Raw genomic sequence first — 26,655 nt, 5'->3', positions numbered from 1 at the left:
GAGATGCACCCTGGGAGGATATTGAACTGTTGTGTGACTTGGCCTGAGGGCAGAGCCACAGAGGATGCAGTAAAGCAGTCTGGAGAAGGGACTGGCTAGGACTGACCATTGTGGCTAAGAAAGTCGCCACCAGAAGGAGTGTGGATGGCAAAGTCCCCTGCAATGCTGTGTCCAGGCAGGAGGGGGCACCCTAGAGGGAAGGACATGCATTTACATAAGGTTTTATCAAAAAGTTCTGGGCACCGCATTTCAAGAAAGATGTGGAGAAATTGGAGAGGGTCCAGAGAAGAGCAACAAGAATGATTAAAGGTCTAGAGAACATGACCTACGAAGGAAGGCTGAAAGAATTGGGTTTGTTTAGTTTGGAAAAGAGGAGACTGAGAGGGGACATGATAGCAGTTTTCAGGAATCTAAAAGGGTGTCGTAAGGAGGAGGGAGAAAACGTGTTCATCTTAGCCTTTAAGGATAGAACAAGAAGCAATGGGCTTAACCTGCAGCAAGGGAGGTTTAGGTTGGACATTAGGAAAAAGTTCCTAACTGTCAGAGTGGTTAAACACTGGAATAAATTGCCTAGGGAGGTTGTGGAATCTCCATCTCTGGAGATATTTAAGAGTAGGTTAGATAAATGTCTATCAGGGATGGTCCAGACAGTATTTGGTCCTGCCATGAGGGCAGGGGACTGGACTCGATGACCTCTTGAGGTCCCTTCCAGTCCTAGAGTCTATGAATCTATGAAAAACTTAGTTATCTGCTTTGGGTGACCAGATAGCAAGTGTGAAAATCATGATGGGGTGGAGAATAATAGGCACCTGTATAAGACAAAGCCCAGAATATTGGGACTGTCCCTATAAAATGGAGACATATGGTCACCCCATATCTGCTTCCAAGCCTAATGAGAGAGTCTCTGTCTAGGGTTATTGACACCCATTGACAAGCAGATTTGGTTTCTCTTTTAGGCTCGTAGTCTTCAATCACAGTTGCACCTACTTACTCCAGTGCTCAGTCAGGCCCAGGGTCATTAATCAAGAACCAATTTCCAGCAACTGGGACAATTTTTTGTCTGAATAGGAAGGTGAGATGAAGCTGCGAAGGCCTGCATTGTGGGGGAAATTAACCAGGGGACCTCACCAAGCTACTGAGCCCATTGCATTAATGGGAGCTGATTTTCCTCTTGTCTCCATGCTCTTCGACCGTTACTCATGTTGCTAACCAACAACTGGACTTGCAGCAGGGAAAGTTCACCCTGGAGGGCCGAGAGGGGAGGTGTTCACAACAGGATCTCCATTCAGAAGGTGCTCCATACTTTGGAAAAAGTCAGAGGGGGCATTGCCCTAGGCTCTGGAGGGGGCCTGGAGATCTCTGGGGCTGGGAGTACATACAATGCTAGCATCTGTGAGTCAGAGGGAGTTCTGTTCTTGTCTTTTTTCCATTAATTGGAATAAAACGGAAGAGCTCCCATTTCAGGAGGAGATGGGCCAATTCAATCCCGCTCAATTAATAACTTTGTCTACAGAATAAATCCAATGAATCATCACAGTACTGTCCTTGATTGGCTGTCATAAACTCTCGCTAGATTTTCTGCTGCAGGAATGCTTTCAAGCTTTGTACCACGACAGGGCCAAATTCATCCCCAGGGTGCCTCCATTAACACTACTGGGATGGGGCCTGATTCCCCACTTCCTTGGGTAGCCTCTTACACGTGTTCACACTGGGTGATTCACTGACATTTTACATCCTCTTTACACTCCCAGATGCAAATGTCTCCCCAAGGCACAAGGCAGTAGAAGTGAGGTCTTTACAGGGACTGATGAAGGAAGACCATCAGCTCTGTCCTACCCTGTGAGCTCTCTAGGGCAGGGACTGTCTCTGTGTACAGTGCCTAGCGCAGTGGGTCTCTGATTCCTGATGATTAGGGACCTATATATGCTATTGCAATACAATTAAACAACAATAATGGTGGTTCAGAGTACTTTCCCATAGCACTTGTCTGATACCAGGCAGATATGGAGCACTGCCCAGATTGTCAAAGATATTTAAACACATAACTCCCATTGCTTTCAAAGGGAATTAGGTGTCTCAATACTCAGGTCTCTCCAACTGAGGGGTCGGCATCTCCTCTGACTTAGTGGTTTTATGGTTACATTTGAGTAAATCAGGAGGGAGGGACCAGAGAGCCTGACTCTCTGTTTTCAGAGTAGTGGCTCTAAAGATGTTTAGACTGCTAGGATCCATGCACTGCTGTGAACATTAAAGGCAAAATCCATACTAGGCAAAATTGCCACTTCTTGTCTGACTTCCACTGGCGATAACCAATCAGCCTGTGGATGCTTAAATCTCACCCTATGCTTCCGGGAAGGCCTGTGAACCAAAGCACATGTTTTGGCCTGAATTTGGGGTTCGTGACAAATGCTGAAAGTGGGTCAGCAGCGTCATGCAGCCCTGTTTCAGACAAGGATCAGGCCTGGAAGATCTTTTAAAAATAACAGTTCATGATGTATCTTCTAAGCAGAATTTGTTTGGCTGAGGCAAAGAAGAAACAGCATCATCCATCACCAAATACATCTGTGATGATGAATCCTAGGAGGTACCATCACTCTTAGGAACAGAAAATGGGCAGCTTCTGGCTTGCTACCTGCTCTGGAGCTCATGTGGCTCCCCGAGCCTTGAAATTCCTGCAGTTCCTGCTCGTCTCAGGCTGAGCCTCCATTATAACCATCTCAGACACAATGGGCGGCCTTAGTAATGTAACTAATTTAGCAGACACTCATCATTATTTTAGTCTTTGCATTGACTGAAGGATGGTCTTATTTCTTATTAATGCCGGTGAGCATAGTGGAGATCTGGCAGGAGATTTTTAAAAAAATAAAGAGAAGCATATTGTGGAACCTTTTGAAATTTGAATTTGTCCCATCTTATTGTTAGGCTGAAAACAAACCAACCTCCTTGTCTCCAAGTGGACAGCCTGGGTGTGAGCAGGAGAGATCTCGGGGCAGCTAAGAGTTCAGTTTAACTCTGAGGCTATGGCTGCACTACAGAGCTGACAGCGGCAATGCTGGAGCTGTGCAGGGGTAGCACTGCTAATGCAGATGCTGTAAGCTGGCAGGAGAATGTTGTCCCATCGACTTATTTACTCCGGCCCCCAGGAGTGGCAATAGCTATGTTGGCAGGAGAAGCTTGTTGACATAGCGCTGGCCACACGTAGGTTGGTGTAACTTGTGTCGCTGTGGGGGTGACTTATTCACCCTCCCTCCCCTGAGCAACATGAGTTATAAGGACTAAGCTGTAGTGCAGGCGTGGTCTCAGTAGGAGACCATTTGGCAAAACAATCCCTTTTGTTGTGATCAGAGAGGGCGAGGCTCCCACAACTCAGATTAACCCCTGCAGATACAAGCTAGGGCAATCAGTCCTCTTGCTTTGGGGTAGAAATTGGTCGCCAGCTGGGAGAAGGGAAAACATTCCTCCTGGGGCATAGGGTCACGATTACCGTGGTGCACTTACGATAGGTATCACAGTAGCACCGTATGGATCAGGGCCCCATTGTGCAAGGTGCTGGACCCACACCGCAAAGGATCATCCCTGCCCCATTCGAGGAGTGCGAAGAGCTTAACAAACCTTTGTGAATGTAGCCTCCCCTTCTCCCCCTGGGCAGGAAGGCTGGGGTGGTGCTTGGGGATCCGGCCTCGGCCTCAGGAGATCTGGGTTCAGATTCTGGCTTTGGGGTGACTCCGGGCTTCCGTTCCCCCTCTGTGAAAAGGGGATGAGCTCGACTCCTTGCCCCACCACGGGCTGGCTGAAAAACAGGATGGATTTTGTCTCTTTTTTGTCAAAATTTAACTGAAACATTTCTCCAAGGTGGTGAGTTTTGAAAACTGCGACACTCCAGCCAGCGCCCAGCCTCCTCTCACTGAAGTAGAAGGTAAGATGCCCCTTAACTGTTATGGGAGCAGGCTTGAGGTCTCAGGGAGTTGTGTCCAAGGAGAACACTCTGGCTTAGTCTGCACAATCTTGCCTCCTCCTGCCGCTCAGCCCCAGGGGGGATACACCCTGCCAGGGCTGCTATTTATCTGATGTGGAAGGGGGTCGTGTGTCATTGTGGAAGGGCCCAGGTCTGACTCTGGCTCACCCTCGTGTCCTCTGTAGGTTGTCACTTGTTTGGTATGAGGAAACACGGTGGGGGACGGAGGCTGCGGGAGAGCTGGGTACAGAACCAGCAACTCCCTGCTCCCCGTGAGAGCATGTGGCGTGGAGACCTGCTGCTTGCAAAGTACAAAGTGACAGGGAAGATGCAGGTTCCTTTGGCACCCTCCCTAAATGATGTCCTTAAATACGGCTTCCTGGAGCAGTCAGGTTTGCCAAGGACTAATCCAAGCTCGTGACTGGCCAGGAGGTCTCCTTGCAATGGTGCTGAGACAACTAACTGCTTATCCCCAGGTGCTCCTTAGCACTCCCATTACCCCTCAGAGACACTCAGAGCCGTGTTTAGGACAGGATTCAGCATAAATGCCTATTTGGATAGATAGACGGGTCCTGGGTTGTAAGTTGGGGGATGGATGTGCTCCTCCCAGATTGCATCAGTGCTTCCTGAGGTCAGCATGAGGTGCTCCCTTCTTTCAGCTGCTCAGCTCCTGCTAGCCGGAGGAGACAGCCTGTGCAGTCTGATTAGCTAATTATGTGATGAGTACCTGTGCAGCGCTCCCAGTCGCTCTCCTTCGGTGAGTTTGGGTTGTTTTAGTGGCACACTTCCATTTGTCACTGTACATGCTGCTATTATCTCAGCTCGCCCACCTGGCAGAGATGCTGCACGTCCAATTACTCGAGTATTAGTGCAGGTGGAAGAGGCTGGTTGTGTGACACAAACAAACGCTAGCATAAGGCAAACTGGTGAATGCAAAGGGCAAAGGGATTAGAAATCTCCCCTCTCATGCTCTAGTGTGATAGGTTCCCATAAGTGTGCATCAGGAGACTAAAATCCTTTGAGAACCTTGCCCAAAGCTGATGACTTTGATAGAGGAAAGAAAGCAACAGTCTCTGCCCTAAAGATCTAAGTGCCACTGTTACTTTTGCCGCTCGTACCCTGGGAGTCACAGGCTTCAGGAAGCAGGGATGTGGTATTTCCATAACCTAGATGACACAGCAAAATGTCTCTCTTAACTGACTTGGTTCAGAGTTCCTTTTAAAACTTGGTTTTAGGTGATGCATTGGAACTTCATTTTTAACCAGTTTCTGGTGTCGTCTTCATCACTGCAGTATCTGAGCATGGACCTCTGGCTTATTCTTGTCATGCCTGATTGCACTTCTTGCTTTGTCAGGGCAGTGATTTCTCTCTGCATGGGCAGGGGTTATCGCGTGGACAGCCGTAGCATTAGAAAGAATCCCATCAGCATAATACCTGCACTCCTAACGCCGCTTTCTGAGTTGTGCTCTCCAGCCCAGGAGCTCAAAGCACTTTGGGGACATGCATGATTTAGGTCTCACAGCAGCCCTGTGCTAAACATTATCATCCCAGCTTTACAGATGCACAGAGAGGGTAAGGCCAAGCTAGACCCTTCAGTTGGAACTGTGTGGGCATGTGCCTGTGTAACCCACACACCTGGGTGTGGTGTTTTGTTCCGTCTTGTGGCACCGAGACCACTTAGAGAGAGTTAAATGAGTCTGCTCTCCAGCCCTAGCTACAAGCCATATGGTTTTAGCTCATGCAGCAGGGGCTCATGCACTAAGCTCCAGAGGCCCCAGCTTCGATCCCGCCCGCCGATAACCGGGGTCTGTCGGTGTTACGCCTGCCTTCCATGGAGCTCTGCATGAGTTCAGGGGTTTGCTTAGGGCATGGCTACACTTGCAGATGTACAGCGCTCTTCAAGCAAACATTAGCTGTGGGTACTCCAAACGGAGCCCCCCTGCCTGCCTCTCACTCATTCAAAGCAAATAGTAGCTGTGTTCGTTTTTTTGATAAGCAGCCCCTGAAACGGAGCTTTGAAAGGGCACTTCCTCATCCGGAGTTCACAACAAAACAAGAGAGGACGCTTCAGTTAAAAGGATTATGGGGAGTTTCCGGAGGTCAACCAGTGCGTAATAATGTTACTCCCCGTTTACACTGGAGCAGCAGTGTCTCAGCCAATACACAACAGCTGTTATGGTGGAGTACCAGCAGCGCTGTAGCCGCGGAGACACAGCGCTGTACGTGCCTTGCCAGTGTGGATGGGGAGTGAGGTACAGCGCTCCGGGAGGCTTTATTGCGCTGTAACTCGCAAGTGTAGCCAAGGCGTTAGCTGCATCATATTGCTGGAGAGAGTCCCTAGAGTTACATGCCTAAAGAAGTGGCCTGGTTTTTGTGGTGTTCAACACCGATTGCTCCCATTGGTTGAAGTTCCCATTGATAGGTGCCTAATTTTAGACAAGTTTGAAGGGGTCAGAGGAATTGCACTGACTATATTCTGTTTGCACATAACAAACACAACTAGATCAGGATCAATTACACCTAAGTGACAATCAGGTTTTAGTTCAGTGATCAATTCCAGTTGATCTTTCAAAATGAGATCTACTATAGAATTACCCTGACTTGGTCGCAATACTTTTTGTCAGCAGCCTATCCTCTATAATTGCGAGGAACTCCAGGGAGGCTTTATTAGTGGCAGCATGAGACCACCAGCCTATGTCCCCCAGAATGAAATTCCCCAAGATAACATAATTTTTCTGTCAACATATTACAGACAGACACTGAAGCAGCTGCTCATCCTGTTCCCTCATCTGATCTGGTATCTAGAAGGGACCCACACTACCCCTATCTTGTGGCCCTTTGTCATGTTGTCTGCAGTGACTTGAGCATGGGTCCCAACCTCAGGGCATACTGTTAAGACCAGGATACAAACCCCACAGTGGCCTTGAGTTCAGTACTTAGATTTCACCAACCAATTATCAGGTGTGAACTCCTCAGCCACTGTACTGTTCTTAACATACAGTTACAGTCAATACGTTTGGGTACTATGATCTGTCTTACCACCCAGGTAAGCTTAGATAGTCCCTTATACCAAGAATCACAGCAATACTCAGGTTACTCCCGGTCCCAAAGGAGCAGTCACTTACTCTCAATCACATCTTAGATCTTACAACACTTGTAGCTAATCCTATAATAAATTATATACATGTTTATTAATAGGAAAAGAAAACAAGAGTTATTTACAAGGTCAAGGCAGGTAAACTTAGATGCACAAACAAGTTACAATCTTAAATTCGAAAGATAATAGAAGCTTCTATAATAAGAAAGCGCTATTTGTCCTTTAGGGCTAACCCAGGCAAAACAGCTGGGACTTCTTGCTTATGCCAAGAATACCTTGCCCTCCAGAGTACAGGAAGCATAGAGATGCAGTTCCTTCATGTTAGGGGTTATCATGCTCCTCCTCCCTTGTTTTCTGAGCTGCAAATTCAGCTGATGGGAGGAATCCACTTGAATGACTCATCTTCATTGGAGGCTGGGTGAGAATAGCAGAACAAAGTCTTTTGTCCTCTTTAATGTCTTACAATAGCCCGTCTGGTGTTAAAGGACCTTCCCTATGGACGGAACACCTTCTGTTGGAGACCAGCACTTCATGCTAGTTAATATCTCTCTCCTGCCTGGAGATTTACACAGTCACAGAGGCTTACAATATGAATTCTCAAATATTACCTTACAACATGGGCTACAGATACTACAAGTGAGATTAATGAATGCAGCAACTCACAAGCATTCAATAACATCTAAATATATTCTTAGAATTGTAACACCTATTTAACAATACTAGGGCACAGGTGAGCCAGACTGATTCCAGCCAGGTATTTGTCAGTGTTCAGTTAAGACACTGGGACACTGGCATGAGCTGGCACCTGGTCTGCCAGCATCACACCCCTATTTTGTGATCTATCAGTTAGAACATTGATTCATAAGCACTTCAGGTCCTTTCCTCCAGACCCGTCAATAACTCTAAAGTGCCACCCTGCTTTACTTCTGCCCATTTTATCTTTCATAAATACAGTGTAACTATTGATAGTAACACCCCACATGTGATTTCTCCCACCAGGCTTCAGTTATACCAATTATGTCAAATTTCCTTTCATAAATGAGTAATTCTAATTTATCTTGTTTATTACCCAGCCTTCTAGCATTTGTATACGGACAGTTAAAGAATTTCTTCTCCTTATGTGTCACTTTGATTTGAGCACATGTACTGTATTTGACCCCTCAGCACCTCCCCCCCATACTAGTTTAATGCCCTCCTGGCTAGTCTTGCTTGTCTGTCACCCAAAAGACTAGTTCCCCTTCTACTGTGTTGGAGATCTCCCAAGCCATGCAGCCTCCTCTCACCATAGGAGGTGGCCCCATGAAATCAAACCCCTCCACCTTACACCACCTACCTAACTAGCCATGCACTTTCAGTATCTTCCGGTGTCCGTCTTCTCTCACTAATGGGACAGGAAGTGTCTCCAAGAAGATCATCTACATACATGAGGTATGTCCTGCTCCTGGTACACATACGTTGTCTAACTCGCTTGGTGGGTCTTCAGAGGCTCAGCCCTCCCGCCGGGTTACATAGTCAAGCAAACCCCTTCCAGGGTAGCAAAGAGTTCACCAAACTGTCTGTCTACCTTCATGAGGGTCTTCAGACCTGGCTCTGAGACTATTAAATTTAGCCCTCCACTTGGGCTTACAAATGAGTCTTGTTCCCTTCTTGGGGCTTACACCACTTCGCCAGTGGGGGGACCCAGGCCCACCCACTGCTCCGGGTTCCAGCCCAGGGACTCTATACACAGCAGCCACGTGCTACTCACTTGGCTTTGTTGCTGTTCCTTCCCTGGGCCCCTTCCCACCTGGCCCTTTATTGTGATATCCTGTCCCTTTGAACGTTCAGGGGGCTCTGTGCTCTCCCCCTCCCCCAGTGCAAAGCCTCACTTTTGTGTTACTTTCACTGTTTCAGCCAGAACAATAGAGTGAGCACAGCAGACAGCTGTGGTCCATCAGCTCCCTCTGCCTCTGTCTGTCTCTCTCCTTCTGTGCTGGCACCAGAAAACCAAGATTTATCCTCACTCCTCAGCTAAACTTCTCAGGGCTTCTCCTTCCCAGCTTAAGCAAATGTGGGCCAGGCCTGACGTAGACTCTTCCCTCTGGCCCCAGCCAGGAACTGAGTTGCTCAGGCCCTACAGCAGTTTTTATCTGAGCCCCCTGGACTCTGATTGGCTGCTTCTATGCAGCATCTCTAGGCAGCCCCGGAGGACCCACCTTTTCTGCTGCTTTCCTGGGGTGGGATGTGGTAGGACCAAGGAGCCTTCACTACGGGGCCACGAAGGACCAGGTGCAGCTCGTCACAGTGCTAGAGAGAGCAGGGAGTTTATTTAAAGAGTGTTGGGTGAAGACAAAATAACACATTTTCAGAAAGGGTCTGAGAGACTTTTTGGTCGCTGCAGGAACTGTAGACATGAATTTCCAAACACTACCGCAGTACAATTGTATTAATATAGCTTCCCCATCCACCCGCTTTAACACCCCCAGACTATAGGAGATGCCCTTAGATGACATTCATTTGGCTGTCAAAAGAAGAATCATGCAGTATACCGAAGGGTTAACTCACAACTCTATCTGCTGTAGGTAGGAAATATATTAAATGAAAGGAAATGGTCTTTACCGGGGAAATCAATTTCCTCTTATCAAATCTCTTTAAGTGAAAATGTCTCCGAATTTTTTGCAACTCCTACAGAAACAGCTTTGCAGTTAGTAACATTTTGTGATCTTATTTGGTATGCAATATGAGTTAATACTGGTACATCGGGGCTTTTTTTTTAAGATTGTTGTATGTCTAAATAGTTAGGTTATGTTTGTAATTTAAATCACTATTTAAAGATTCAGTGCAAAGGTCTGGAATATTTAAACTGCATGCCTGACTAGCAACACGTCTTTGGTGACCTTTGTAGAGGGGAAATACTGCTGCTTTTTTTTTTTTACTAGTAAAAATATACAAATTTTTCTGACCCATTGTCATTTTCCTTTGCAGGGATGTTATTACTAAAAATAAACAAATATGTTCAGCTTGCACATTACAGATGTTTGTTTGAAGTCCTGGGAGGCTCTTTTCTCTTCTAAACAAAGATTTGGCATGGTGGTGGTGGTGGTGGGGACTTGTTGGCTGAGGGCCCTTGGAAAGTCAATTTGAAAACCTAGTGCTCCCCTGGCTGGGAAGAACCTCCTAGAGCACTGGAAACAGTAGGAGTTGTTTCTGATGCAGTTTTCTCTCACGTTTTCTGCTGAGAGAGGCGAGGTATGCCAGCTGGAGCCATATTCCTGAGAGTTCCCGCTCTAAAGGGACGTCTCAGCATAGATATATATAATGGCGAGTGAGCATGTGCTGGTGTTAAATATTTGTATCTAACAGCATAAGTGTGCATGAACTTTTAGTCTTGGTTTGCCCTGTGTGTGTGCATGGAGCTGCTCTTCCGGTTGTTTAGGGATGTGGGTTGTGGCTACTGAGGTCACATTCTGTACTGGAAGGTGGGCAGAGCAGGGGGCTGCAGTGAACAGCAGGCCCTGCGGAGTTAGAGTTATGTCCAGTATGAAGAAAAGAATGTAATAGCCAAATACAGAATCCCCTTGCTTTAGTGAGAAGAGCAACACAGCACGTGAGGGGAATGGAGAGGAATGTAGTCTGCTCCCGAAGCTTGTCCTTTCTTCAGTGCTGGAGCACAAACTCGGCACAGCCCCCACCGAGGGATGTCAGCAGTATCTAGGGAAAGGAGGAAGCCTACTGTGGAGTCAGCACTTCTCTCTTATGCCCTTCCTGGGCTGGGAGAACAAGCTGCTTTCCACAGTGCCACATGATTCTGAGATATACAATAGCTTTGAGGCTTGAGTCCTTAAGAAATGCTGCTGCTGCAGGAACAATCAGGGACTGCTATTGAATTTTTGGCACAATGAAGGGAAAACTAATTAAATAAATTAATGGGTCTTTAAAAATCAATTTCAACTAATCTGGGACCACAAACTCTACAATGCCTTCATCATAATTGCAGGGTTATTGGATAGTGTCATTACAGGGCAGAGTTAAGGTTATTTTGATGTTTTAATAGTGCATTTCCATACATAAACGTAACGCTGAATTTCATGGATTTGTAATGCTTGGTTCTGAGATATCTACAAAATCCCTGTAATGGGTTTTATCCTAAAATTACCATCTTGTACTTTCAATGTGAACTCTATGTAATGTAATTTTTTGTCTTGGAATATAAAATCAAAATATTTGATCTGACATTCTATCTAGCATTTACAGACATATTTAGTTGTTCAGCATCAAACCAAAACCCAAGGTAACTTTAGCTACCAAACAATATGGTTTTGGGTTTACATTTTTGTCCCTTTTGGGGGTGGGGAAGGGACAGAGGAATGTTAACTGAACTCCTTCTGTGCATTTCAGGGTGGTTACAGGTGGCTGTGTATTAAAGGTCTGAAGGCGGCTACCTGGATATAAATAGAACGCACTCATTTTCAATGTTTTGTTCCCCATTCTGTTCCACAGCAGCTATAGTAATGTGAAGAGTTTTTAAAGTGTTTGGAGAGCTGTTTGCAGCTCTTCTTTGGGGATGGATTCCTTCCATTCTCTGCCTTCAAGTTAAGGGCCTAATTTCAGATTTCCTCTTGGAGGGGTCAGCCCAAGAGCCCTTATTCTAATGAAATCGACTCTGTGCAATTAAATCTCCACGAAGAGCCGCACCCTAACTGGATGGCGCTGAAATAGCAAAATCTTGAGACCTGTCTGCCCTACCTGTCCCCCTTCTTCTGCAGAACAGTGTGGAGCCTCAGGCCTTGTCTACACTACGAGACTATTTCGAATCTACTTAAGTCAAATTTGTGGATTCGACCTTATGAAGTCGAATTTGTGTATCCACACTAAATACACTAATTCGAACTTCTGAGTCCACATTAACGGGGCCGGCGTCGACTTTCGAAGCGGTGCACTGTGGGAAGCTATCCCACAGTCCCCGCAGTCCCCGCTGCCCATTGGAATGCTGGGTAGAGCTCGCAATGCCTCCTGGGGGAAAAAATGTGTCGAGGGCGGTTTTGGGATACTGTCGTCATTGAACCGTCAATCACGCCCTCCCTCCCTGAAAGCGCCGGCGGGAAATCTGATCGTGCCCTTCTCTGGTCGGTTACAGCGCGGACGCCACAGCACTGCGAGCATGGAGCTCGCTGCGATCATCGCTGCACTTATGGCCGTTGTCAACTCCTCGCACCTTATCGTCCACCTCTTCCACAGTCAGCTGCTGAGAAATCGGGCGAGGAGGCTCCGGCAGCGCGGTGAGGAGAGTGGCGCAGGCCTCTCACAAAGCAGGGTACGCCGCGCCGTGGAGATCATAGTGGCAATGGGTCAAGTTCATGGTGTGGAACGGCGATTCTGGGCCCGGGAAACAAGCACGGACTGGTGGGACCGCATAGTGCTGCAGGTCTGGGATGAAACAGAGTGGCTGCGAAACTTCAGGATGCGTAAGGGCACTTTCCTTGAACTGTGTGACTTGCTGTCCCCTGCCCTGAAGCGCCAGGACACACGGATGCGAGCAGCCCTGAGTGTGCAGAAGCGAGTGGCCATAGCCCTCTGGAAACTTGCCACGCCAGACAGCTACCGGTCAGTAGCGAACCACTTTGGCGTGGGCAAATCTACCGTGGGGGTTGCTGTGATTCAAGTAGCCCACGCAATCGTTGAGCAACTGCTCTCAAAGGTAGTGACTCTCGGAAACGTCCAGGTCGTCATAGATGGCTTCGCCGCGATGGGATTCCCAAACTGCGGTGGGGCTATAGATGGGACTCACATCCCTATCCTGGCACCAGCCCACCAGGCCAGCCAGTATATTAACCGAAAGGGCTACTTTTCAATGGTGCTGCAAGCACTGGTGGACCATAGGGGACGTTTTACCAACATCTTCGTCGGGTGGGCGGGCAAGGTTCATGACGCGCGTGTGTTCAGGAACTCTGGTCTGTTCAAACGCCTCCAGGCAGGTACTTTCTTCCCGGACCACAAAATAACGGTTGGGGATGTGCAGATGCCTACAGTGATCCTCGGGGACCCGGCCTACCCGCTAATGCCCTGGCTCATGAAGCCCTATACAGGCGCCTTGGACAGTGAGAAGGAACTCTTCAGCTACCGGCTGAGCAAGTACAGAATGGTCGTGGAGTGTGCTTTCGGACGTCTCAAGGGGAGATGGCGGAGCTTACTGACTCGCTCGGACATCAGCGAAAAGAATATCCCCGTAGTTATTGCTGCTTGCTGTGTGCTCCACAATCTCTGTGAGAGCAAGGGCGAGACCTTTTTGGCCGGATGGGAGGTTGAGGCAAATCGCCTGGCTGCTGTTTACGATCAGCCAGACACCCGTGCCGAGAGAATATCCCAGCGGGAAGCGCTGTGCATCCGGGAGGCTTTGAAAGCTAGTTTCCTCGCAGAGCAGGGTAACCTGTGACTGTCCACTTGATTTTAAGAGAGCCTGATCATGGGCCTGTGTCTGTATGTGTCGAGTTAGATCTGAGCTCACAAACCCGGTTCTCCAAGTTTCCCCCACTTCCAAAGCACGTTTTAAAACTAATGAAATGTAACAGTAATTAATAATAAATCTTTCGTTGACTTTGCATTTCTGTTCCTGGGTTGAAACATGGAAGCATACTGTGCTGGGTTCGGTGTGCACTGATGTACAGACCGCTTGTCCAATACAGGACGGACAGCCTCCTGCTCCTACATGGGTATGTGGGGTGGGGGACGGTTTACAGTGATTGTGCATGTAGGGGTGGGTTTGCAGGAATGGGTGGGTTTGCAGGAAGGGGCGAGGGGTGCCGTCTTTGGATAGGGGTTTGCATGATGGCTGTGGGCTGTGGGTTTGGGCGTTGGAAGGGGTGAGGGGCGTGGGGGAAGGGTGAGTATCTGTCCCTGGATGAGGGCTCTTTTTGGGACTCAGGGCAGCGGAGAGGCTCGTGGCTACGGTCGAAGTGCATGGTAAGGGAAGCCTGCCTTTACATTCGGGGATGGCAGGCGCCAGGACCCTGGACAAGCATACACATCAACGAATGACCCGGGGCAGCATACACCACACAGACTGACCCTGGTGCCTAGTGACTGCAGTCTGTGTGTGCCCTGCAGTTGACCCTGCCCCCAAGTCTGTACCCTGGTAATGTGGGCTATGCACTGCAATTACAATTCCCCCCCCACACACACACACACAGAAAGTCTTCTGACATGAGAAACGTGACGGAAACAGTGAGTAACAGCAAACCGCTTTTAATAATGTAGTACACAGTGGGGGGTTGAAACTTGGAGTTGGGACTGGGTGATGCTGTAAGGAAAGAACTTGTACAAATTTACAGCGCGAGAGGTGTCTTGAACATTAGCGCTCTGCTGCGGTGCAGTGACAGTTCTCACGGCCCCTACCGCCCCTCCTTCTTGTAACTTTGGGTGAGGGGGGGACAGGACTTCTTGGCGTTGGAGGGCGGTTGCAGATGCAGTGCAGGGGGGCTCTCTCCTCCTGCCTGTGGTCCTGCAGAACATCTACAAGGCGCCGGAGCGTGTCCGTTTGCTCCCTCATTAGACCAAGCAGCGTTTGAGTCGCCTGCTGGTCTTCCTGCCGCCACCTATCCTCCCGTTCGATGTGTGTGCGATGCTGCTGACACAGGGTCTCCCTCCACTGTCTCTGCTCTGCCGCCTCTGCTCTGGAGCAGGCCATCAGTTCCTGGAACATCTCGTCCCTAGTCTTTTTCTTTCGCCGTCTAATCTGAGCCAGCCTCTGCGAGGGGGATGCCGGGGCAGTCCGGGAAAGAGCCGAAGGTGTGTGATGTGAAAAAGTAAGTGATTTCCTTGAACAAATACAGGTTTGCGGACAGTGAACACAGTCAAGTCAGTTTAAGAGAACAAGACTATACAGGGCACCAAGTCTCGCGAGATCTCAGAACTAGTTCGAGATTTCGGAGTACGCTCTCATTGGCGGCGCCATTGCACAGGAGAGCGGACAAGCGGGGAGAGACAGCTGAATCCGTCTTGCAGACAGTCCTGGTAAGCCTTACAGTAGATAATGCTTATCAGTTAGTGGATAGCTGTGCTCTCCTGCTAAAGGCAATGTGGAAAGCAGAAAGGATGAGCCTTTTGCAGCCCCTCCCGCCAGTGCACGGGAAAGATCAATGTATGCTTGTTCTCTGTGGCCTCTAGCACGTGGCTGTTAGGCGAGGGTCATTGTTATGCAACCTAATTTTAAACCATTAACAATAGTAACAATACACTAATTGCCCTACTTAGATGCAGTATTTCCAGAACGAGATCACCCTGAGTCAGGTCACCCGTGCCCAGAAAGAGAGGATGCTAAGGGAAGCGCTGCACCGACCAGGACCATATGCAGCAATGCTCGTGGAGGCGATGATCCCTCTGTATATTCGAATGTCCTGGCAAGGAAGAGTTTGCTTCAACGGAGCGCCCAACAAGGCACCTCTCCCAAGAAACCTCACGCGGAGGCTTTCCGAGGAACTGTATGACACCTTCGTTGAATTGTCGCTAGAGGATTTTTCTTCAATCCCTCTTTGTGTGGACCTACTTTTCATATAGTTTAATATTTACAATTTTTTATATAGTGTTTCTATTTTTTCTATACATATTTTATAAAAAATAAATGTTTACACATCTATAGCACTTACCGCCTGATCCTTCCCCTGATTCTGAGTCCGGGTTAACGGCAGGGGTGGGTTGGTAGGGGATCTCTGTGAGGGTGATGAAGAGATCCTGGCTGTCAGGGAAAGCGGGAGTGGGTTCGCTGTTGCCTGCGCCGTCCTCCAAAGACCATTCCTCATCTTCCCCATCGGCGAACATCGAGGAGGAACTGTCCCGGTACACTATTCCGTCCTCGGAGTCCACCGTCACTGGTGGGGCAGTGGTGGCAGACCCACCTAGAATGGCATGCAGTGCCTCGTAGAAGCAGCATGTCTGGGGCTTGGCTCCGGAGCGTCCGTTTGCCGCTCTGACTTTTTGATACCCTTGTCTTAGGTCCTTGACTTTCACGCGGCACTGCATCGCATCCCGGCTGTATCCTTTGTCTTTCATGGCTTTCGAGACCTTCTCGAAGGTCTTTGCATTCCGCTTGCTGGAGCGCAGCTCCGAGAGCACAGACTCCTCGCCCCACACAGCGATCAGATCCATGACTTCCCGGTCAGTCCATGCTGGGGACCTCTTTCTATTCTGGGATTGCCCGGACTCCTCTGCTGGAGAGCTCTGCATCGTTGCAGGTGCTGCGGAGCTCGCCCCGATGTCCAACCAGGACGTCAGATTCAAAGTGCCCAGACAGGAAAATGAATTCAAATTTTCGCGGGTCATTTCCTGTGTGGCTGGCCAGAGAATCCAAGCTTGGACTGCTGTCCAGAGCGTCAACAGAGTGGTGCAGTGTGGGATAGCTCCCGGAGCTACTAAGTTCGATTAGCATCCACACCTAGCCTAATTCGAGCTAGCCATGTCGAATTTAGCGTTACTCCACCTGTCGGGGTGGAGTACCAAATTCGAACTAAAGAGCCCTCTAGTTCGAATTAAATGGCTTCCTGGTGTGGACGGTTGAGCGGTTAGTTCGAAATAACGCTGCTAAATTCGACTTAAAGTCCAAGTGTAGACCAGGCCTCAGACTCACATGGAAGGTTTCCCCGAAAGGTGATAAGATTAGCACCCGCCTCTTGGGTTCATTTCTCTTTTTGGTAGCCTGAAAGCAACTGATGAAACTCTTGCTGTTAAGCGTGAGCTGTCTTGATTTGATTCATGCAATTACTGCTGCGCAAGACCAGTGATTTCCAGCAGGCACTTTTTCTTCATCCAAGGTCACATATAGGTCTCTGCTCTGGCCAAGCTGCACTCTGGACTACTTTATGACAGCATTGCCTTTCCCCAGTCTTGGGCTCGGTCTGGGTTACAACCTACAGCCTCTGCCTCCAAGAAGGCTGGAGATCCGCTGGGCACTAAGGATGTCCTGACCCTGAAATTGGCACGTGTGTTGTGGTGAGATGTAGGTCATACGGCCTGTTTCTGTTCCCTGCCTGTATGTGGCTATTTAGAATGAGGTTTCTGGGGCAGATATGTGGCTGTGAATTCGAGATTCCCTCTCCTTGAATATTCTGTCATATTCTCTCAAAATTGCTTTTCATTGAAAAGTCTTGCCCCTAATGCCATATCCATGGAAAGTGAATACACGAAGGTTATGGAATTGAGCTGAGACAGTCAGAAATGGATAGGGTCAAATGGGTATTAGTCTGTGTCTGCCATAGGCCACCAGGGAACAGGATGCCTGCAGGGCTGCTGAAACAGTTTGTATAGTGGGGGTGCTGAGAGCCATTGAATCAAACTGTAAACCCTGGAGATCAGTGGTTCTCAACCAGGAGTCCAGACCCTCCTGGGGGGCTACGAGCAGGTTTCAGGGGGGCCGCCAAGCTGGGCCAGCATTAGACTTGCTTGGGCCCAGGGCAGAAAGCTGAAGACCCACCACATGGGGCTGAAGCCTGGGGTCCTGAGCCCCACCACCCCAATCAATTTAGCTTCATGGGATCCCCTGTGGCGTGGGGCCTGGGCAATTACCCTGCTTGCTACCCCCTAATGTTTGCCCTGGCTTTTCTATGCAGGTGGACCATTGAGGTTTTATAGCATGTTGGATGGGCCTCAGAAAGGAAAAGGATGAGAACCTCTGCTGTATATGATGGAAACCACTTTGGCACCCCTAGTTCCAGCACCTATGGATGACTTGCTCCATATGCACTTATCTATAATATGTGGGGGAAAAACACCTGCATGATCATGGGGGGACTTCAGTTTGAGTGCCATATGCTGGAGGGCTCCTGCTGTCAGTGCTAAAATATCCTTGGGATTTCTAAACCTTAGAGATGATAATTTCCTAACTCAAAAAGTATTGCAGCCAACACAGGGGAATTCTATATTATATCTCGTCTTGACAGATAAAAGTGGAACTGATCACAGAACTGAAAATTAATAGTAGCTTAATGATCATGACTTGATCCCATTTATAATGTGCACATGGAATAAAGCCCACTCCAGTAATATGAATACTTGGTGCTTTAAAAGGGCTATTTTCACAAAGCTGAAAAAAATTATGAGCCAGATTAGCTGAGAGGAAGTTTTCAATCAGAAAAATGTGAACGATAATTGGGAATCATCTAAGAACATGTTACGGATGCCCCCAAAGCCACAATCCCATAATTGAGGATGTAGGTTGTATGGGTTTAAAAAAACAGTCTAGGAGGGAAGTGAAGGCAGCTGTGTGTATATATATATATATTAAAAAAAAGACAAATTGAATAATGGGAATGTTGATAGTAATGAATATAAATCAGAGGATAGGATTTATAGAACATTGAGAAGGGGAACTAAGGGCCACAAGGAGAAATCTATGGCCAGAAGAATTAAGGACAATCAAGGGTTTAAGTATACTAGGAAGTGTTCAATAAATATTTCTCTTCAGTATTTGGGGAAAAATAGATGATATAGTCCTATCATGTGATGACAATCTTCCCATTCCACTAGTATCCTTAGAGGATGCTAAACAGCAGCTACTAAAGTTAGACAATTTAAAATCAGCAGGTCCAGATAACTTGCATCCAAGTTTTAAAAGAGCTGGTTGAGGATATCCCTGGATGATTAATGTTGATTTTCACTAAGTCTTGCAACACTGGGGAAGTTCCAGAAGACTGGAAGAAAACTAATGTTGCGCCAATAATTAAAAAGGGTAAACAGGATGACCTGGGTAATTAGAGGCCTGTCAGTCTGACATTGATCCCAGGCAAGATAATGTAGTGACTTATAGAGGACTTGATTAATAAAGAATTCAATTATGATAATATAATTAGTGCCAATCAATATCAGTTTATGGAAAAAAAATCCTGTCTGATTAAACTTGATATCTTTTTTTGATGCTAGAAGTCTACATGCTAAGATGGGTGAACTTGAGACCCTGGTATTACATGAGTATATTGATATAATAGGCGTCACGGAAACTTGGTGGAACAATGATAATCAATATTTAGCGTGTGCATTGTCATCTAGCCCAGCGATGGCATCTTCAGTGGCATGATGCAGTTCTTCTAGGCCACCGCCGAACCTAGTCGGCAGGCACTCAGCGACAATGGGCGTCATCGTCTGTGTTGTGCCGCAGCTGCACAAAGGGCTGTCACGAAGGCCCCAGCGATACTGGTTGGCTGCACAGATACCTCACCCGGTCCAGAACTTGTTCAATAGGGACCATTGGGTGGGGATTATGACAGATATCCATTCCTCTCGCCACAGTGTTTCTGCCCTAACATCCTGGCGTGGCAGATGAGACCATAATGGGTGACGTGACGGCAAACGTGCACCTGGTGGTTTAAAAAGGTCATTGTGCAGCGGCAGGCTTGAGTTGGTGCGAACCTTCTCCAGTAATTTGCCAGTGGCAACCTCTCATCTGATATTCAGAGGACAACAGCTAAAGTTAAGACACGCAATAATCTTCTTAGCAAACTGGCAGGTTCGTCATGGGGTGCTTGTGCTCCAACTTTGCAGACGTCAGCTCTTCCCACCTCATATTCGGTGGCAGAGCACTGTGCACCAGTATGGAGTTGATTGTCACACACCAAACTGGTGGATACGCAGTTACATGCCACTATGCGCATCAGCTCCGGCTCCCAGCATCCGACTCCACTCCCATGGCTTCCAGTTCTGAGCAATATTCATAGAATCATAGAATATCAGGGTTGGAAGGGACCTCAGGAGGGCAACAAAAATGATGAGGGGTATGGAACAGCTCCATACAAGGAGAAAGTAAGAAGATTGGAACTATTTAGCTTAAAAAAGACACTAGTGAGGAGGGATGTGATAGAGGTCTATAAAATCATGACTAGTATGGAGAAAGTGAATAAGGAAGTGTTATTTACCTCTTTACATAACACAAGAAGTAGGGGGTCACCTGATTAAATTAATAGGCAGCAGGTTTAGAAATAAAACAAAAGGAAGTTCTTCACACAATGCACAGTCAACCTGTGGAGCTTGTAGCCAGGGGATGTTGTGAAGGCCAAAAGTATAATTGGGTTAAAAAAAGAATTAGATAAGTTGATGGAAGATAGGTCCATCAGTGGCTATTTGCCAACATTGTCAGGGATGCAACTCCATGCTCTAGGTGTCTCTAAACCTCTGACTTCCACAAGCTGGGACTGGATGACAGTGGATGGGTCACTTGATAGTTGCCGTGTCATGTTCATTCCCCCTGAGGCACCTGACAATTGCCACTGTTGAAAGACAGAATACTGGTCTAGATGGTCTAGACTGACCACTGGTCTGACCCAGGGTGGCCATTCTTGTGTTCTTATGATAAAATTATAAGATTGATTGATAAAGGTAATAGTATTGATGTATTAGACTCCTGTAAGACATTTGAAATCTTGATTAAAAAACTAGAACAATATCAAATTAACATGGCACACATTAAATGGATTAAAAGCTGGCTAACTGGTAGATCACCAGATGCAATTGTAAATCAAGAATCATCATCAAACTGGTATGTTTCTAGTGGGGCCTTGCAAGGAACAGTTCTTGGCCGTATACTATTTAAAATTTTTGTTAATTTCCTGGAAGAAAACATAAAATCATCACTGATGAATTTTTTAGATGACACAAAAATTGGGTGAAATAATAAATAATGAAGAGGACAGGGCGTTGATTCAGAATGACCTGGATTGCTTGGTAAACTGGGTGCAAGCAAACAATATGTGTTTTAATATGGCTACATGTAAAGGTATAAATCTAGGAACAAAGTAAGTAGGCCACACTTGTAGGATGGCGGATTCTATCCTGGGAAACAGTGACACTGAAAAAGATTGGGAGGTGGTGGTGGATAAGCAGCTGAGCATGAGCTCCCAGTGTGACACTCTGGTCAAAAGGGCTAATGTGATCCTGGGATGGATAAACAGAGGAATCTCAAATACAAGTTGAGAGGTTATTTTACCTTTATATTGATACTGGTGCGAGTGCTGCTGGAATTCTGTGCCCAATTCTGGTGTCCACAATTCAAGAAGGATGTTGGTAAAGTGGAGAGGGCTCAGAGAAAAGCCACAGAAGGATTAAAGGATTAGAAAAGATGCATCAGAGTGTAGATGGATTCAAGGAGCTCAATCTATTTAGCTTAAGAAAGAGAAGGTTAAGGGGTGACTTGATTACAATCTATAACTATCAACATCGGGGACAAATATTTACCGGTACTCATGGGCTCTTCGGTCTAGCAGAGGAAGGTCTAACATGTTCCAATAGCTGGAAGTTGAAGCCAGACAAATTCAGACTGGAAATAAGGTGTAACATTCTAACAGTGACAGTAATTAACAATTGGAACAACTTACCAAGGTCGATGGTGGATTCTCCATCACTGACAATTAGAAAAACATCCAAGTTTGATTTAAAAGAAGTTCTGCTCTAGAATTAATTTGGGGATGTTCTCTGGCCTGCGTTATACAGGAAGCCAGACTAGATGGTCAAAATGCTCCTTATTTGCTGTGGAATCTGTGAATCTATGAAAGCAAATTAACTTCCCGTTCTCTGTAAACTAGAGAACCAGGCACTGTGTTCCACTCATCTGTGTTCTGTGGGAACTGGTTTTCCCCTAAGGAAAACAAGCACTAACCTGACTTAAAACCAGAGGTGCAAAAACTATATTGGCTGTTTACAGTAGAGAATAAAAAAAATCGGTCAAATTAGATATTGAAGACATTCAGGCTGTACAACAAATCGTGCCTTTTAGCTAACTTTTCAGAAGCTGCAGAAGGCCTTGGATTGGAGAGTGGGTCTGATTTTGAGTTTTCCATTCTTAGCATGTACCTTGACTAATCTCTCCACGCTGATTACTTTACTTCACCAAAGCCAACAGCCTCAAAGTTAACATAACATAAGAACATGAGAATGGCCGTACTGGGTCAGACCAAAGGTCCATCCAGCCCAGTATCCTGTCTTCCAACAGTGGCCAATGCCAGGTGTCCCAGAGGGAATGAACCTAACAGTTAATGATCAAGTGATCTCTTTCCTGCCGTCCATCACCACCTTCTGACAAACAGAGGCTAGGGACACCATTCCTTACCCATCCTGGCTAATAGCTATTTATGGACTTAACCTCCATGAATTTATCTAGTTCTCTTTTAAACCCTGTTATAGTCCTAGCCTTTACAACATCCTCAGGCAAGGAGTTCCACAGGTTGACTGTGCACTGTGTGAAGAACTTCCTTGTATTTGTTTTAAACCTGCTGCCCATTAATTTCATTTGGTGGCCCCTAGTTCTTATATTATGGGAACAAGAAAATAACTTTTCCTTATCTATTTTCTCAACATCACTCATGATTTTATATACCTCTATCATATCCCCCCTTAGTCTCCTCTTTTCCAAGCTGAAAAGTCCTAGCCTCTTTAATCTCTCCTCATATGGGACCCGTTCCAAACCCCTAATCATTTTAGTTGCCCGTCTCTGAACCTTTTCTAATGCCAGTATATCTTTTTAGAGATGAGGAGACCACATCTGTACGCAGTATTCAAGATGTGAACATACCATGGATTTATATAAGGGCAATAAAATATTCTCCGTCTTATTCTCTATCCCTTTTGTAATGATTTCTAACATCCTATTTGCTTTTTTTGACCGTCTCTGCACACTGCGTGGACGTCTTCAGAGAACTATCCATGATGACTCCAAGATCTCTTTCCTGACTCGTTGTAGCTAAATTAGCCCCCATCATGTTGTATGTATAGTTGGGGTTATTTTTTCCAGTGTGCATTACTTTACATTTATCCACATTAAATTTCATTTGCCATTTTGTTGCCCAATCACTTAGTTTTGTGAGATCTTTTTGAAGTTCTTCACAGTCTGCTTTGGTCTTGACTATCTTGATCAGTTTAAGTATCCTCACAGCTTCTTGTCAAACTGTCTTAAATCGGCTATCTTAATTAATACTACAAAAGTTTTTTTTCTCCTGCTGACAATAGCTCATCTTAATTAATTAGCCCCTTAGAGTTGGTTGGGCAACTCCCACCTTTTCATGTTCTCTGTATGTATATATATCTCCTCACTATATGTTCCATTCTATGTGTCCGATGAAGTGGCCTGTAGCCCATGAAAGCTTATGCTGAAATAAATTTGTTAGTCTCTAAGGTGCCACAAGTACTCCTGTTCTTTTTGAGCAGTTTAGTATCATCTGCAAATGTTGCCACCTCACTGTTTACCCCTTTCTCCAGATCATTTATGAATAAGTTGAATAGGATTGGTCCTAGGACTGACCCTTGGGGAACACCACTAGTTACCCCTCTCCATTCTGAAAATTTACCATTTATTCCTACCCTTTGTTCCCTGTCTTTTAACCAGTTCTCAGTCCAGGAAAGGATCTTCCCTCTTATCCCATGACAATTTAATTTACGTAAGAGCCTTTGGTGAGGGACCTTGTCAAAGGCTTTCTGGAAATCTAAATACACTATGTCCACTGGATCCCTCTTGTCCACATGTTTGTTGAACCCTTCAAAGAACTCTAATAGATTAGTAAGACACGATTTCCCTTTACAGAAACCATGTTGGCTTTTGCCCAACAATTTATGTTCTTCTATGTGTCTGACAATTTTATTCTTTACTATTGTTTCAACTAATTTGCCTAGTACTGATGTTAGACTTACTGGTCTGTAATTGCCGGGATCACCCCTAGAGCCCTTTTTAAATATTGGTGTTACATTAGCTATCTTCCAGTCATTGGGTACAGAAGCTGATTTAAAGGACAGGTTACAAACCATAGATAATAGTTCCGCAGTTTCACATTTGAGTTCTTTCAGAACTCTTGGGTTAATGCCATCTGGTCCCGGTGACTTGTTACTGTTAATTGATAAACTTAATTCCAAAACCTCCTCTAGTGATACCTCAGTCTGTGACCTCAATCAGATTTGTCACCTACAAAGGACGGTTCAGGTTTGGGAATCTCTCTAACATCCTCAGCCGTGAAGACTGAAGCAAAACATTCATGTAGTTTCTCCGCAATGACTTTATCGTCTTTAAGCGCTCCTTTTGTAGCTCGATCGTCCAGGGGCCCCACTGGTTGTTTAGCTGGCTTCCTGCTTCTGATGTACTTAAACATTTTTTATGACCTTTTGAGTTTTTGGCTAGTTGTTCTTCAAACTCCTTTTTGGCTTTTCTTATTACATTTTTAAACTTAATTAGGCAGTGTTTATGCTCCTTTCTATTTACCTCACTGGGATTTGACTTCCACTTTTTAAAAGATGCCTTTTTATCTCTCACTGCTACTTTTACATGATTGTTAAGACACAGTGGCTCTTTTTTAGTTCTTTTACTGTGTTTTTTAATTTGGAGTATACATTTAAGTTGGGCCTCTATTATGGTGTCTTTGAAAAGTGTCCATGCAGCTTGCAGGGATTTCACTCTAGTCACTGTATATTTTAATTTCTGTTTAACTAGCCTCCTCATTTTTGCATAGTTCCCCTTTCTGAAATTAAATGCCACAGTGTTGGGTTGTTGAGGTGTTCTTCCCACCACAGGAATGTTAAATGTTGTTATATTATGGTTACTATTTCCAAGCGGTCCTGTTATAGTCACCTCTTGGACCAGCTCCTGCGCTCCACTCAGGACTAAATTGAGAATTGCCTCTCCCCTTGTGGGTTCCTGTACCAGCTGCTCCAAGAAGCAGTCATATAAAGTATGGAGAAATTTTGTCTGTGCATTTCGTCCTGAGGTGACATATTCCCAGTCAATATGGGGATAACTGAAACACCCACACTATTATTGAGTTCTTTATTTTGATAGCCTCTCTAATCTCCCTTAGCATTTCATCGTCACTATTACTGTCCTGGTCAGGTGGTCGATAATAGATCCCTACTGTTATATTCTTATTAGAGCATGGAATTACTATCCATAGAGATTCTATGGAACATGTGGATTCATTTAAGATTTTTACTTCATTTGATTCTACATTTTCTTTCGCATATAGTGCCACTCCCCCCCAACCCCGCACCTTGCTTTCAGTTGCTTGCGCATTCTTCTGTAGTGAGATAATTTAAAAAAATTAAGTTCCAATGACAATTTTGCAGATGTAACTTTGCAAATTCTGGAGGGAGAAGGGTCAAAAACATATTGTGGCTAAACATTTTGCAGGTTGATAAAACAACGTATCTTATACCAAATTCCCAGATCTCCTGCTAATGATCTCTAAGTGGTAAGAGTTTATAACACCAGCTTTTGCCAGAGGAGATTAAGGTATATCTTTACTGCAGATAGGGTGACCAGACAGCAAGTGTGAAAAATCGGCACAGGGGGTGGGGGGTAATAGGAGCCTGTATAAGGAAAAGACCCAAAAATCGGGACTGTCCCTATAAAATCAGGACATCTAATCACCGTAACTGCAAAAAGGGATTTTTTTATGTTGTGAGAGCTATCTGGAGACAGCTGTCTGGATGTAAAAACACACCTTCTTCACAGTGAAGACAAAAGCCTTTTTACCATTACCCTGTCTCCTTTCATTATGAAAGCACGGCCCTGCACTCCACTGTCACAAGTAACAGCTTATGTTTCTGACCACAATTAGCTAAAAATTGGTTAATGATTTAAGTCATTCAGTGCTGACCTATAGAGCTGACATTACAGGCTGAGGATAAACATTATTCAGCCATAATGAGGTTTTACAATTCAGTCAGCAACAATTTCAGGTTTATTGTGCTAAAACCACATACATTTCTCTTCTTTAATTGGGTCAGTGTGTTTGTAAAGTGATTACTTCACAGAACAAGCTTTTCCAGGGTAAGCTTCAGCACCTCGTTCACTTTGTCAGACTAGATTATCTAGTTTTCATCCAGTAGAAATTATGCAGATCCTCTTTGCACTCCCAACCGAGTACCCCCCATCGTAATGAAAATACAGGGGTGAAATACGAAGTCGTCCATTTGATAGAACTTCACGTGTGATTATCATATGCAAAATGAACACAGCCTTTGTTGTATACAACACATACATGTGATTAGAGTGAGGGCTGTAATTTAGGTATATGATTTAGTGAGCCAGTTCTTGGGGAACCAGCAGATGGCTTCAGTCAAATGAAATGAACCCTTTCAGAGCTGGCCCATTGTGTTAAAAACACATGGGCAGCCAGCTACAACTGTTTTGCCCAGGCTTGTTGGTCTTGAGCTGCACGAGCTCAGCATGCAGTCGCATCAGGGTGGCTGAGGATGTTACATGCTCCTCCTGTGGTCTCCCTTGTAGAGTGTACTGCACCTTCTCTTTGCTTCGGGAGACCTTATCCTACGACAGCTACAATCCACCCTGCTTTCCACCTGAGATGTCTCCAGTGAAAGCGTGGCCAGCTGCCACGTCCCTTCAAAGACAGCCTACGAGGCTCTCCATCTACAGTTTGCATCACTATCTCATGAGACAGTATGTTCTTTCTGCTCCCACCCAACTTTACCTGCAGCTGGCTACACACTGCTCCTTGTCCTGCAGCCTAGTGTCCTGTCTTCTCCTTCCCAAAGCTGCCTGCAGCAAAGGTCTCTGTTCCTCTTTCTCCCATATAGGCATGAAACCAGCACGCTCTCCTCTTCACCTAAGAACACAGGAATTGCCAGACTGCATCAGATCCATGGTCCACCT

The sequence above is a fragment of the Mauremys mutica genome, unplaced genomic scaffold (genome assembly GCF_020497125.1).
Source record: "Mauremys mutica isolate MM-2020 ecotype Southern unplaced genomic scaffold, ASM2049712v1 Super-Scaffold_100583, whole genome shotgun sequence".
Classification (NCBI taxonomy): domain Eukaryota; kingdom Metazoa; phylum Chordata; order Testudines; family Geoemydidae; genus Mauremys; species Mauremys mutica.
Note: the sequence above shows the minus strand (reverse complement) of the source record.